Genomic DNA, 13,589 nt, shown 5'->3' with positions numbered 1-13,589 from the left:
TGAGATTTGATTTTTTTATTGAGCTGTTGATTTTCACAATAAAACAGACTCCATAGTATAGATCTGGTAACCCTTTATATAAATCAAAACTTTTTGTATTGCTTATATTAAATGTACTAACAGTGGACTTTTCCATCTGCAGATTATACTGAATGACCAGCAGTGGCAGTGTTTCACAGCAGAGTTTCTCTGAATTGCTGAGACTGAAGCAAAAAAAAAAGGAAGTCTTCTGGCATAGTGCATCATTTTACCAATTTACGTGGTAAGTAAAACGCCCAATCATTCTTTTAGGCATTAAAAAGATGTTCATAGCAACGGAATGTCCTCACTACTTTATAGTGGAAACCTGTGCCTGAATATCATTTCTGTCAAGAAAGAAGTAATATGGATCACATTATGTTGGTCATGATAGTTAATAAAAGACTGACTGACTCGAACTCTACTAAAACCTGCTTTAGATCCTGGTGATAGCAATGTTCCATTCGAGGAAATTGCTGCCTTTGAGGCTGAAATGCACCATCTCTCGTATGAAAAATAGTGTTACATTCTCACGGTAGGAAGCTCATTTAACCTCTTCTCCTGCACTCTGTATGTTGGGCTCTGATACTCAAGATGGATTTTTGTTAAGGATAATCTGTCTTTGTACCCCCATCCCACTTTCAAAAAGGACACAGAGCTTTGACTGTTTCAGATTCCTTTACCATTCCCCCTCCTACGTGGCTGGCAGTCATGAATACGGATAGTAACCTACTGCATAACTTCTCATATCTCATCCTCCTGTGTGGTCAGCTTCCACAAGGACAATTGGTCCAGGGGGGCCTGACATCATAAAGCTAAAGCAAGAAGTTGTCTGACATGTGGTGCCATTCTGTTGCCTAGCAGTCTGACATCATAAAGCTAAAGCAAGATGCTTTCTGACATGAGAGCCACTCTGTTGCCTAACAAAGAGTAGGATAGATTTATCTTGGTAATGATATGAGTTGCAGGGTAGACAGGATGCCCAACTGAAAGTGTTGATGGTAAGATGAAAGAAATTAGGACTTTATTTAGACTTCTATATTTGTATGAACGCAAGTTTGAGCATAAGAGTCTCAACTTCACTGTTGCTGAACTGGTAGGATTTGGCTAAAGAGAAGATGGAAATGATGCTATTCATAGTTTCTATCATTCCCGTTAACTGTAGCATAACCCTTCCTCTCTCAACTTATCAGCTGGCTTAATTGCTACTGGTGTACCATATCCTAAAACTAAAGAAGTGAGAATGGTGCGCTGCCACTTGGCTGGCAAAAAGATCTATGTCCTAATGTACGTGCTACAATTGTTTAGAGAGTTTTAGCAAATGAGTCAAGGGAATGCAGAGAAGTATGGGAGGTTAGAAACACAAATTGAGATTTGATTTTTTTATTGAGCTGTTGATTTTCACAATAAAACAGACTCCATAGTATAGATCTGGTAACCCTTTATATAAATCAAAACTTTTTGTATTGCTTATATTAAATGTACTAACAGTGGACTTTTCCATCTGCAGATTATACTGAATGACCAGCAGTGGCAGTGTTTCACAGCAGAGTTTCTCTGAATTGCTGAGACTGAAGCAAAAAAAAAAGGAAGTCTTCTGGCATAGTGCATCATTTTACCAATTTACGTGGTAAGTAAAACGCCCAATCATTCTTTTAGGCATTAAAAAGATGTTCATAGCAACGGAATGTCCTCACTACTTTATAGTGGAAACCTGTGCCTGAATATCATTTCTGTCAAGAAAGAAGTAATATGGATCACATTATGTTGGTCATGATAGTTAATAAAAGACTGACTGACTCGAACTCTACTAAAACCTGCTTTAGATCCTGGTGATAGCAATGTTCCATTCGAGGAAATTGCTGCCTTTGAGGCTGAAATGCACCATCTCTCGTATGAAAAATAGTGTTACATTCTCACGGTAGGAAGCTCATTTAACCTCTTCTCCTGCACTCTGTATGTTGGGCTCTGATACTCAAGATGGATTTTTGTTAAGGATAATCTGTCTTTGTACCCCCATCCCACTTTCAAAAAGGACACAGAGCTTTGACTGTTTCAGATTCCTTTACCATTCCCCCTCCTACGTGGCTGGCAGTCATGAATACGGATAGTAACCTACTGCATAACTTCTCATATCTCATCCTCCTGTGTGGTCAGCTTCCACAAGGACAATTGGTCCAGGGGGGCCTGACATCATAAAGCTAAAGCAAGAAGTTGTCTGACATGTGGTGCCATTCTGTTGCCTAGCAGTCTGACATCATAAAGCTAAAGCAAGATGCTTTCTGACATGAGAGCCACTCTGTTGCCTAACAAAGAGTAGGATACATTTATCTTGGTAATGATATGAGTTGCAGGGTAGACAGGATGCCCAACTGAAAGTGTTGATGGTAAGATGAAAGAAATTAGGACTTTATTTAGACTTCTATATTTGTATGAACGCAAGTTTGAGCATAAGAGTCTCAACTTCACTGTTGCTGAACTGGTAGGATTTGGCTAAAGAGAAGATGGAAATGATGCTATTCATAGTTTCTATCATTCCCGTTAACTGTAGCATAACCCTTCCTCTCTCAACTTATCAGCTGGCTTAATTGCTACTGGTGTACCATATCCTAAAACTAAAGAAGTGAGAATGGTGCGCTGCCACTTGGCTGGCAAAAAGATCTATGTCCTAATGTACGTGCTACAATTGTTTAGAGAGTTTTAGCAAATGAGTCAAGGGAATGCAGAGAAGTATGGGAGGTTATAAACACAAATTGAGATTTGATTTTTTTATTGAGCTGTTGATTTTCACAATAAAACAGACTCCATAGTATAGATCTGGTAACCCTTTATATAAATCAAAACTTTTTGTATTGCTTATATTAAATGTACTAACAGTGGACTTTTCCATCTGCAGATTATACTGAATGACCAGCAGTGGCAGTGTTTCACAGCAGAGTTTCTCTGAATTGCCGAGACTGAAGCAAAAAAAAAAAAGGAAGTCTTCTGGCATAGTGCATCATTTTACCAATTTACGTGGTAAGTAAAACGCCCAATCATTCTTTTAGGCATTAAAAAGATGTTCATAGCAACGGAATGTCCTCACTACTTTATAGTGGAAACCTGTGCCTGAATATCATTTCTGTCAAGAAAGAAGTAATATGGATCACATTATGTTGGTCATGATAGTTAATAAAAGACTGACTGACTCGAACTCTACTAAAACCTGCTTTAGATCCTGGTGATAGCAATGTTCCATTCGAGGAAATTGCTGCCTTTGAGGCTGAAATGCACCATCTCTCGTATGAAAAATAGTGTTACATTCTCACGGTAGGAAGCTCATTTAACCTCTTCTCCTGCACTCTGTATGTTGGGCTCTGATACTCAAGATGGATTTTTGTTAAGGATAATCTGTCTTTGTACCCCCATCCCACTTTCAAAAAGGACACAGAGCTTTGACTGTTTCAGATTCCTTTACCATTCCCCCTCCTACGTGGCTGGCAGTCATGAATACGGATAGTAACCTACTGCATAACTTCTCATATCTCATCCTCCTGTGTGGTCAGCTTCCACAAGGACAATTGGTCCAGGGGGGCCTGACATCATAAAGCTAAAGCAAGAAGTTGTCTGACATGTGGTGCCATTCTGTTGCCTAGCAGTCTGACATCATAAAGGTAAAGCAAGATGCTTTCTGACATGAGAGCCACTCTGTTGCCTAACAAAGAGTAGGATACATTTATCTTGGTAATGATATGAGTTGCAGGGTAGACAGGATGCCCAACTGAAAGTGTTGATGGTAAGATGAAAGAAATTAGGACTTTATTTAGACTTCTATATTTGTATGAACGCAAGTTTGAGCATAAGAGTCTCAACTTCACTGTTGCTGAACTGGTAGGATTTGGCTAAAGAGAAGATGGAAATGATGCTATTCATAGTTTCTATCATTCCCGTTAACTGTAGCATAACCCTTCCTCTCTCAACTTATCAGCTGGCTTAATTGCTACTGGTGTACCATATCCTAAAACTAAAGAAGTGAGAATGGTGCGCTGCCACTTGGCTGGCAAAAAGATCTATGTCCTAATGTACGTGCTACAATTGTTTAGAGAGTTTTAGCAAATGAGTCAAGGGAATGCAGAGAAGTATGGGAGGTTATAAACACAAATTGAGATTTGATTTTTTTATTGAGCTGTTGATTTTCACAATAAAACAGACTCCATAGTATAGATCTGGTAACCCTTTATATAAATCAAAACTTTTTGTATTGCTTATATTAAATGTACTAACAGTGGACTTTTCCATCTGCAGATTATACTGAATGACCAGCAGTGGCAGTGTTTCACAGCAGAGTTTCTCTGAATTGCCGAGACTGAAGCAAAAAAAAAAAAGGAAGTCTTCTGGCATAGTGCATCATTTTACCAATTTACGTGGTAAGTAAAACGCCCAATCATTCTTTTAGGCATTAAAAAGATGTTCATAGCAACGGAATGTCCTCACTACTTTATAGTGGAAACCTGTGCCTGAATATCATTTCTGTCAAGAAAGAAGTAATATGGATCACATTATGTTGGTCATGATAGTTAATAAAAGACTGACTGACTCGAACTCTACTAAAACCTGCTTTAGATCCTGGTGATAGCAATGTTCCATTCGAGGAAATTGCTGCCTTTGAGGCTGAAATGCACCATCTCTCGTATGAAAAATAGTGTTACATTCTCACGGTAGGAAGCTCATTTAACCTCTTCTCCTGCACTCTGTATGTTGGGCTCTGATACTCAAGATGGATTTTTGTTAAGGATAATCTCTTTGTACCCCCATCCCACTTTCAAAAAGGACACAGAGCTTTGACTGTTTCAGATTCCTTTACCATTCCCCCTCCTACGTGGCTGGCAGTCATGAATACGGATAGTAACCTACTGCATAACTTCTGATATCTCATCCTCCTGTGTGGTCAGCTTCCACAAGGACAATTGGTCCAGTGGTGTCTGACATCATAAAGCTAAAGCAAGAAGTTGTCTGACATGTGGTGCCATTCTGTTGCCTAGCAGTCTGACATCATAAAGCTAAAGCAAGATGCTTTCTGACATGAGAGCCACTCTGTTGCCTAACAAAGAGTAGGATACATTTATCTTGGTAATGATATGAGTTGCAGGGTAGACAGGATGCCCAACTGAAAGTGTTGATGGTAAGATGAAAGAAATTAGGACTTTATTTAGACTTCTATATTTGTATGAACGCAAGTTTGAGCATAAGAGTCTCAACTTCACTGTTGCTGAACTGGTAGGATTTGGCTAAAGAGAAGATAGAAATGATGCTATTCATAGTTTCTATCATTCCCGTTAACTGTAGCATAACCCTTCCTCTCTCAACTTATCAGCTGGCTTAATTGCTACTGGTGTACCATATCCTAAAACTAAAGAAGTGAGAATGGTGCGCTGCCACTTGGCTGGCAAAAAGATCTATGTCCTAATGTACGTGCTACAATTGTTTAGAGAGTTTTAGCAAATGAGTCAAGGGAATGCAGAGAAGTATGGGAGGTTATAAACACAAATTGAGATTTGATTTTTTTATTGAGCTGTTGATTTTCACAATAAAACAGACTCCATAGTATAGATCTGGTAACCCTTTATATAAATCAAAACTTTTTGTATTGCTTATATTAAATGTACTAACAGTGGACTTTTCCATCTGCAGATTATACTGAATGACCAGCAGTGGCAGTGTTTCACAGCAGAGTTTCTCTGAATTGCCGAGACTGAAGCAAAAAAAAAAAGGAAGTCTTCTGGCATAGTGCATCATTTTACCAATTTACGTGGTAAGTAAAACGCCCAATCATTCTTTTAGGCATTAAAAAGATGTTCATAGCAACGGAATGTCCTCACTACTTTATAGTGGAAACCTGTGCCTGAATATCATTTCTGTCAAGAAAGAAGTAATATGGATCACATTATGTTGGTCATGATAGTTAATAAAAGACTGACTGACTCGAACTCTACTAAAACCTGCTTTAGATCCTGGTGATAGCAATGTTCCATTCGAGGAAATTGCTGCCTTTGAGGCTGAAATGCACCATCTCTCGTATGAAAAATAGTGTTACATTCTCACGGTAGGAAGCTCATTTAACCTCTTCTCCTGCACTCTGTATGTTGGGCTCTGATACTCAAGATGGATTTTTGTTAAGGATAATCTGTCTTTGTACCCCCATCCCACTTTCAAAAAGGACACAGAGCTTTGACTGTTTCAGATTCCTTTACCATTCCCCCTCCTACGTGGCTGGCAGTCATGAATACGGATAGTAACCTACTGCATAACTTCTCATATCTCATCCTCCTGTGTGGTCAGCTTCCACAAGGACAATTGGTCCAGGGGGGCCTGACATCATAAAGCTAAAGCAAGAAGTTGTCTGACATGTGGTGCCATTCTGTTGCCTAGCAGTCTGACATCATAAAGCTAAAGCAAGATGCTTTCTGACATGAGAGCCACTCTGTTGCCTAACAAAGAGTAGGATAGATTTATCTTGGTAATGATATGAGTTGCAGGGTAGACAGGATGCCCAACTGAAAGTGTTGATGGTAAGATGAAAGAAATTAGGACTTTATTTAGACTTCTATATTTGTATGAACGCAAGTTTGAGCATAAGAGTCTCAACTTCACTGTTGCTGAACTGGTAGGATTTGGCTAAAGAGAAGATGGAAATGATGCTATTATTAGTTTCTATCATTCCCGTTAACTGTAGCATAACCCTTCCTCTCTCAACTTATCAGCTGGCTTAATTGCTACTGGTGTACCATATCCTAAAACTAAAGAAGTGAGAATGGTGCGCTGCCACTTGGCTGGCAAAAAGATCTATGTCCTAATGTACGTGCTACAATTGTTTAGAGAGTTTTAGCAAATGAGTCAAGGGAATGCAGAGAAGTATGGGAGGTTATAAACACAAATTGAGATTTGATTTTTTTATTGAGCTGTTGATTTTCACAATAAAACAGACTCCATAGTATAGATCTGGTAACCCTTTATATAAATCAAAACTTTTTGTATTGCTTATATTAAATGTACTAACAGTGGACTTTTCCATCTGCAGATTATACTGAATGACCAGCAGTGGCAGTGTTTCACAGCAGAGTTTCTCTGAATTGCTGAGACTGAAGCAAAAAAAAAAAGGAAGTCTTCTGGCATAGTGCATCATTTTACCAATTTACGTGGTAAGTAAAACGCCCAATCATTCTTTTAGGCATTAAAAAGATGTTCATAGCAACGGAATGTCCTCACTACTTTATAGTGGAAACCTGTGCCTGAATATCATTTCTGTCAAGAAAGAAGTAATATGGATCACATTATGTTGGTCATGATAGTTAATAAAAGACTGACTGACTCGAACTCTACTAAAACCTGCTTTAGATCCTGGTGATAGCAATGTTCCATTCGAGGAAATTGCTGCCTTTGAGGCTGAAATGCACCATCTCACGTATGAAAAATAGTGTTACATTCTCACGGTAGGAAGCTCATTTAACCTCTTCTCCTGCACTCTGTATGTTGGGCTCTGATACTCAAGATGGATTTTTGTTAAGGATAATCTGTCTTTGTACCCCCATCCCACTTTAAAAAAGGACACAGAGCTTTGACTGTTTCAGATTCCTTTACCATTCCCCCTCCTACGTGGCTGGCAGTCATGAATACGGATAGTAACCTACTGCATAACTTCTGATATCTCATCCTCCTGTGTGGTCAGCTTCCACAAGGACAATTGGTCCAGTGGTGTCTGACATCATAAAGCTAAAGCAAGAAGTTGTCTGACATGTGGTGCCATTCTGTTGCCTAGCAGTCTGACATCATAAAGGTAAAGCAAGATGCTTTCTGACATGAGAGCCACTCTGTTGCCTAACAAAGAGTAGGATACATTTATCTTGGTAATGATATGAGTTGCAGGGTAGACAGGATGCCCAACTGAAAGTGTTGATGGTAAGATGAAAGAAATTAGGACTTTATTTAGACTTCTATATTTGTATGAACGCAAGTTTGAGCATAAGAGTCTCAACTTCACTGTTGCTGAACTGGTAGGATTTGGCTAAAGAGAAGATGGAAATGATGCTATTATTAGTTTCTATCATTCCCGTTAACTGTAGCATAACCCTTCCTCTCTCAACTTATCAGCTGGCTTAATTGCTACTGGTGTACCATATCCTAAAACTAAAGAAGTGAGAATGGTGCGCTGCCACTTGGCTGGCAAAAAGATCTATGTCCTAATGTACGTGCTACAATTGTTTAGAGAGTTTTAGCAAATGAGTCTAGGGAATGCAGAGAAGTATGGGAGGTTATAAACACAAATTGAGATTTGATTTTTTTATTGAGCTGTTGATTTTCACAATAAAACAGACTCCATAGTATAGATCTGGTAACCCTTTATATAAATCAAAACTTTTTGTATTGCTTATATTAAATGTACTAACAGTGGACTTTTCCATCTGCAGATTATACTGAATGACCAGCAGTGGCAGTGTTTCACAGCAGAGTTTCTCTGAATTGCTGAGACTGAAGCAAAAAAAAAAAGGAAGTCTTCTGGCATAGTGCATCATTTTACCAATTTACGTGGTAAGTAAAACGCCCAATCATTCTTTTAGGCATTAAAAAGATGTTCATAGCAACGGAATGTCCTCACTACTTTATAGTGGAAACATGTGCCTGAATATCATTTCTGTCAAGAAAGAAGTAATATGGATCACATTATGTTGGTCATGATAGTTAATAAAAGACTGACTGACTCGAACTCTACTAAAACCTGCTTTAGATCCTGGTGATAGCAATGTTCCATTCGAGGAAATTGCTGCCTTTGAGGCTGAAATGCACCATCTCTCGTATGAAAAATAGTGTTACATTCTCACGGTAGGAAGCTCATTTAACCTCTTCTCCTGCACTCTGTATGTTGGGCTCTGATACTCAAGATGGATTTTTGTTAAGGATAATCTGTCTTTGTACCCCCATCCCACTTTCAAAAAGGACACAGAGCTTTGACTGTTTCAGATTCCTTTACCATTCCCCCTCCTACGTGGCTGGCAGTCATGAATACGGATAGTAACCTACTGCATAACTTATGATATCTCATCCTCCTGTGTGGTCAGCTTCCACAAGGACAATTGGTCCAGTGGTGTCTGACATCATAAAGCTAAAGCAAGAAGTTGTCTGACATGTGGTGCCATTCTGTTGCCTAGCAGTCTGACATCATAAAGCTAAAGCAAGATGCTTTCTGACATGAGAGCCACTCTGTTGCCTAACAAAGAGTAGGATACATTTATCTTGGTAATGATATGAGTTGCAGGGTAGACAGGATGCCCAACTGAAAGTGTTGATGGTAAGATGAAAGAAATTAGGACTTTATTTAGACTTCTATATTTGTATGAACGCAAGTTTGAGCATAAGAGTCTCAACTTCACTGTTGCTGAACTGGTAGGATTTGGCTAAAGAGAAGATGGAAATGATGCTATTATTAGTTTCTATCATTCCCGTTAACTGTAGCATAACCCTTCCTCTCTCAACTTATCAGCTGGCTTAATTGCTACTGGTGTACCATATCCTAAAACTAAAGAAGTGAGAATGGTGCGCTGCCACTTGGCTGGCAAAAAGATCTATGTCCTAATGTACGTGCTACAATTGTTTAGAGAGTTTTAGCAAATGAGTCTAGGGAATGCAGAGAAGTATGGGAGGTTATAAACACAAATTGAGATTTGATTTTTTTATTGAGCTGTTGATTTTCACAATAAAACAGACTCCATAGTATAGATCTGGTAACCCTTTATATAAATCAAAACTTTTTGTATTGCTTATATTAAATGTACTAACAGTGGACTTTTCCATCTGCAGATTATACTGAATGACCAGCAGTGGCAGTGTTTCACAGCAGAGTTTCTCTGAATTGCTGAGACTGAAGCAAAAAAAAAAAGGAAGTCTTCTGGCATAGTGCATCATTTTACCAATTTACGTGGTAAGTAAAACGCCCAATCATTCTTTTAGGCATTAAAAAGATGTTCATAGCAACGGAATGTCCTCACTACTTTATAGTGGAAACATGTGCCTGAATATCATTTCTGTCAAGAAAGAAGTAATATGGATCACATTATGTTGGTCATGATAGTTAATAAAAGACTGACTGACTCGAACTCTACTAAAACCTGCTTTAGATCCTGGTGATAGCAATGTTCCATTCGAGGAAATTGCTGCCTTTGAGGCTGAAATGCACCATCTCTCGTATGAAAAATAGTGTTACATTCTCACGGTAGGAAGCTCATTTAACCTCTTCTCCTGCACTCTGTATGTTGGGCTCTGATACTCAAGATGGATTTTTGTTAAGGATAATCTGTCTTTGTACCCCCATCCCACTTTCAAAAAGGACACAGAGCTTTGACTGTTTCAGATTCCTTTACCATTCCCCCTCCTACGTGGCTGGCAGTCATGAATACGGATAGTAACCTACTGCATAACTTATGATATCTCATCCTCCTGTGTGGTCAGCTTCCACAAGGACAATTGGTCCAGTGGTGTCTGACATCATAAAGCTAAAGCAAGAAGTTGTCTGACATGTGGTGCCATTCTGTTGCCTAGCAGTCTGACATCATAAAGCTAAAGCAAGATGCTTTCTGACATGAGAGCCACTCTGTTGCCTAACAAAGAGTAGGATACATTTATCTTGGTAATGATATGAGTTGCAGGGTAGACAGGATGCCCAACTGAAAGTGTTGATGGTAAGATGAAAGAAATTAGGACTTTATTTAGACTTCTATATTTGTATGAACGCAAGTTTGAGCATAAGAGTCTCAACTTCACTGTTGCTGAACTGGTAGGATTTGGCTAAAGAGAAGATGGAAATGATGCTATTATTAGTTTCTATCATTCCCGTTAACTGTAGCATAACCCTTCCTCTCTCAACTTATCAGCTGGCTTAATTGCTACTGGTGTACCATATCCTAAAACTAAAGAAGTGAGAATGGTGCGCTGCCACTTGGCTGGCAAAAAGATCTATGTCCTAATGTACGTGCTACAATTGTTTAGAGAGTTTTAGCAAATGAGTCAAGGGAATGCAGAGAAGTATGGGAGGTTATAAACACAAATTGAGATTTGATTTTTTTATTGAGCTGTTGATTTTCACAATAAAACAGACTCCATAGTATAGATCTGGTAACCCTTTATATAAATCAAAACTTTTTGTATTGCTTATATTAAATGTACTAACAGTGGACTTTTCCATCTGCAGATTATACTGAATGACCAGCAGTGGCAGTGTTTCACAGCAGAGTTTCTCTGAATTGCTGAGACTGAAGCAAAAAAAAAAAGGAAGTCTTCTGGCATAGTGCATCATTTTACCAATTTACGTGGTAAGTAAAACGCCCAATCATTCTTTTAGGCATTAAAAAGATGTTCATAGCAACGGAATGTCCTCACTACTTTATAGTGGAAACCTGTGCCTGAATATCATTTCTGTCAAGAAAGAAGTAATATGGATCACATTATGTTGGTCATGATAGTTAATAAAAGACTGACTGACTCGAACTCTACTAAAACCTGCTTTAGATCCTGGTGATAGCAATGTTCCATTCGAGGAAATTGCTGCCTTTGAGGCTGAAATGCACCATCTCTCGTATGAAAAATAGTGTTACATTCTCACGGTAGGAAGCTCATTTAACCTCTTCTCCTGCACTCTGTATGTTGGGCTCTGATACTCAAGATGGATTTTTGTTAAGGATAATCTGTCTTTGTACCCCCATCCCACTTTCAAAAAGGACACAGAGCTTTGACTGTTTCAGATTCCTTTACCATTCCCCCTCCTACGTGGCTGGCAGTCATGAATACGGATAGTAACCTACTGCATAACTTATGATATCTCATCCTCCTGTGTGGTCAGCTTCCACAAGGACAATTGGTCCAGTGGTGTCTGACATCATAAAGCTAAAGCAAGAAGTTGTCTGACATGTGGTGCCATTCTGTTGCCTAGCAGTCTGACATCATAAAGCTAAAGCAAGATGCTTTCTGACATGAGAGCCACTCTGTTGCCTAACAAAGAGTAGGATACATTTATCTTGGTAATGATATGAGTTGCAGGGTAGACAGGATGCCCAACTGAAAGTGTTGATGGTAAGATGAAAGAAATTAGGACTTTATTTAGACTTCTATATTTGTATGAACGCAAGTTTGAGCATAAGAGTCTCAACTTCACTGTTGCTGAACTGGTAGGATTTGGCTAAAGAGAAGATGGAAATGATGCTATTATTAGTTTCTATCATTCCCGTTAACTGTAGCATAACCCTTCCTCTCTCAACTTATCAGCTGGCTTAATTGCTACTGGTGTACCATATCCTAAAACTAAAGAAGTGAGAATGGTGCGCTGCCACTTGGCTGGCAAAAAGATCTATGTCCTAATGTACGTGCTACAATTGTTTAGAGAGTTTTAGCAAATGAGTCAAGGGAATGCAGAGAAGTATGGGAGGTTATAAACACAAATTGAGATTTGATTTTTTTATTGAGCTGTTGATTTTCACAATAAAACAGACTCCATAGTATAGATCTGGTAACCCTTTATATAAATCAAAACTTTTTGTATTGCTTATATTAAATGTACTAACAGTGGACTTTTCCATCTGCAGATTATACTGAATGACCAGCAGTGGCAGTGTTTCACAGCAGAGTTTCTCTGAATTGCCGAGACTGAAGCAAAAAAAAAAAGGAAGTCTTCTGGCATAGTGCATCATTTTACCAATTTACGTGGTAAGTAAAACGCCCAATCATTCTTTTAGGCATTAAAAAGATGTTCATAGCAACGGAATGTCCTCACTACTTTATAGTGGAAACCTGTGCCTGAATATCATTTCTGTCAAGAAAGAAGTAATATGGATCACATTATGTTGGTCATGATAGTTAATAAAAGACTGACTGACTCGAACTCTACTAAAACCTGCTTTAGATCCTGGTGATAGCAATGTTCCATTCGAGGAAATTGCTGCCTTTGAGGCTGAAATGCACCATCTCTCGTATGAAAAATAGTGTTACATTCTCACGGTAGGAAGCTCATTTAACCTCTTCTCCTGCACTCTGTATGTTGGGCTCTGATACTCAAGATGGATTTTTGTTAAGGATAATCTGTCTTTGTACCCCCATCCCACTTTCAAAAAGGACACAGAGCTTTGACTGTTTCAGATTCCTTTACCATTCCCCCTCCTACGTGGCTGGCAGTCATGAATACGGATAGTAACCTACTGCATAACTTCTCATATCTCATCCTCCTGTGTGGTCAGCTTCCACAAGGACAATTGGTCCAGGGGGGCCTGACATCATAAAGCTAAAGCAAGAAGTTGTCTGACATGTGGTGCCATTCTGTTGCCTAGCAGTCTGACATCATAAAGCTAAAGCAAGATGCTTTCTGACATGAGAGCCACTCTGTTGCCTAACAAAGAGTAGGATACATTTATCTTGGTAATGATATGAGTTGCAGGGTAGACAGGATGCCCAACTGAAAGTGTTGATGGTAAGATGAAAGAAATTAGGACTTTATTTAGACTTCTATATTTGTATGAACGCAAGTTTGAGCATAAGAGTCTCAACTTCACTGTTGC

Source organism: Lissotriton helveticus, chromosome 11 (assembly GCF_964261635.1).
Source record: "Lissotriton helveticus chromosome 11, aLisHel1.1, whole genome shotgun sequence".
In the NCBI taxonomy this organism is placed as follows: Eukaryota; Metazoa; Chordata; class Amphibia; order Caudata; family Salamandridae; genus Lissotriton; species Lissotriton helveticus.
This window is presented reverse-complemented; position numbering follows the sequence as displayed.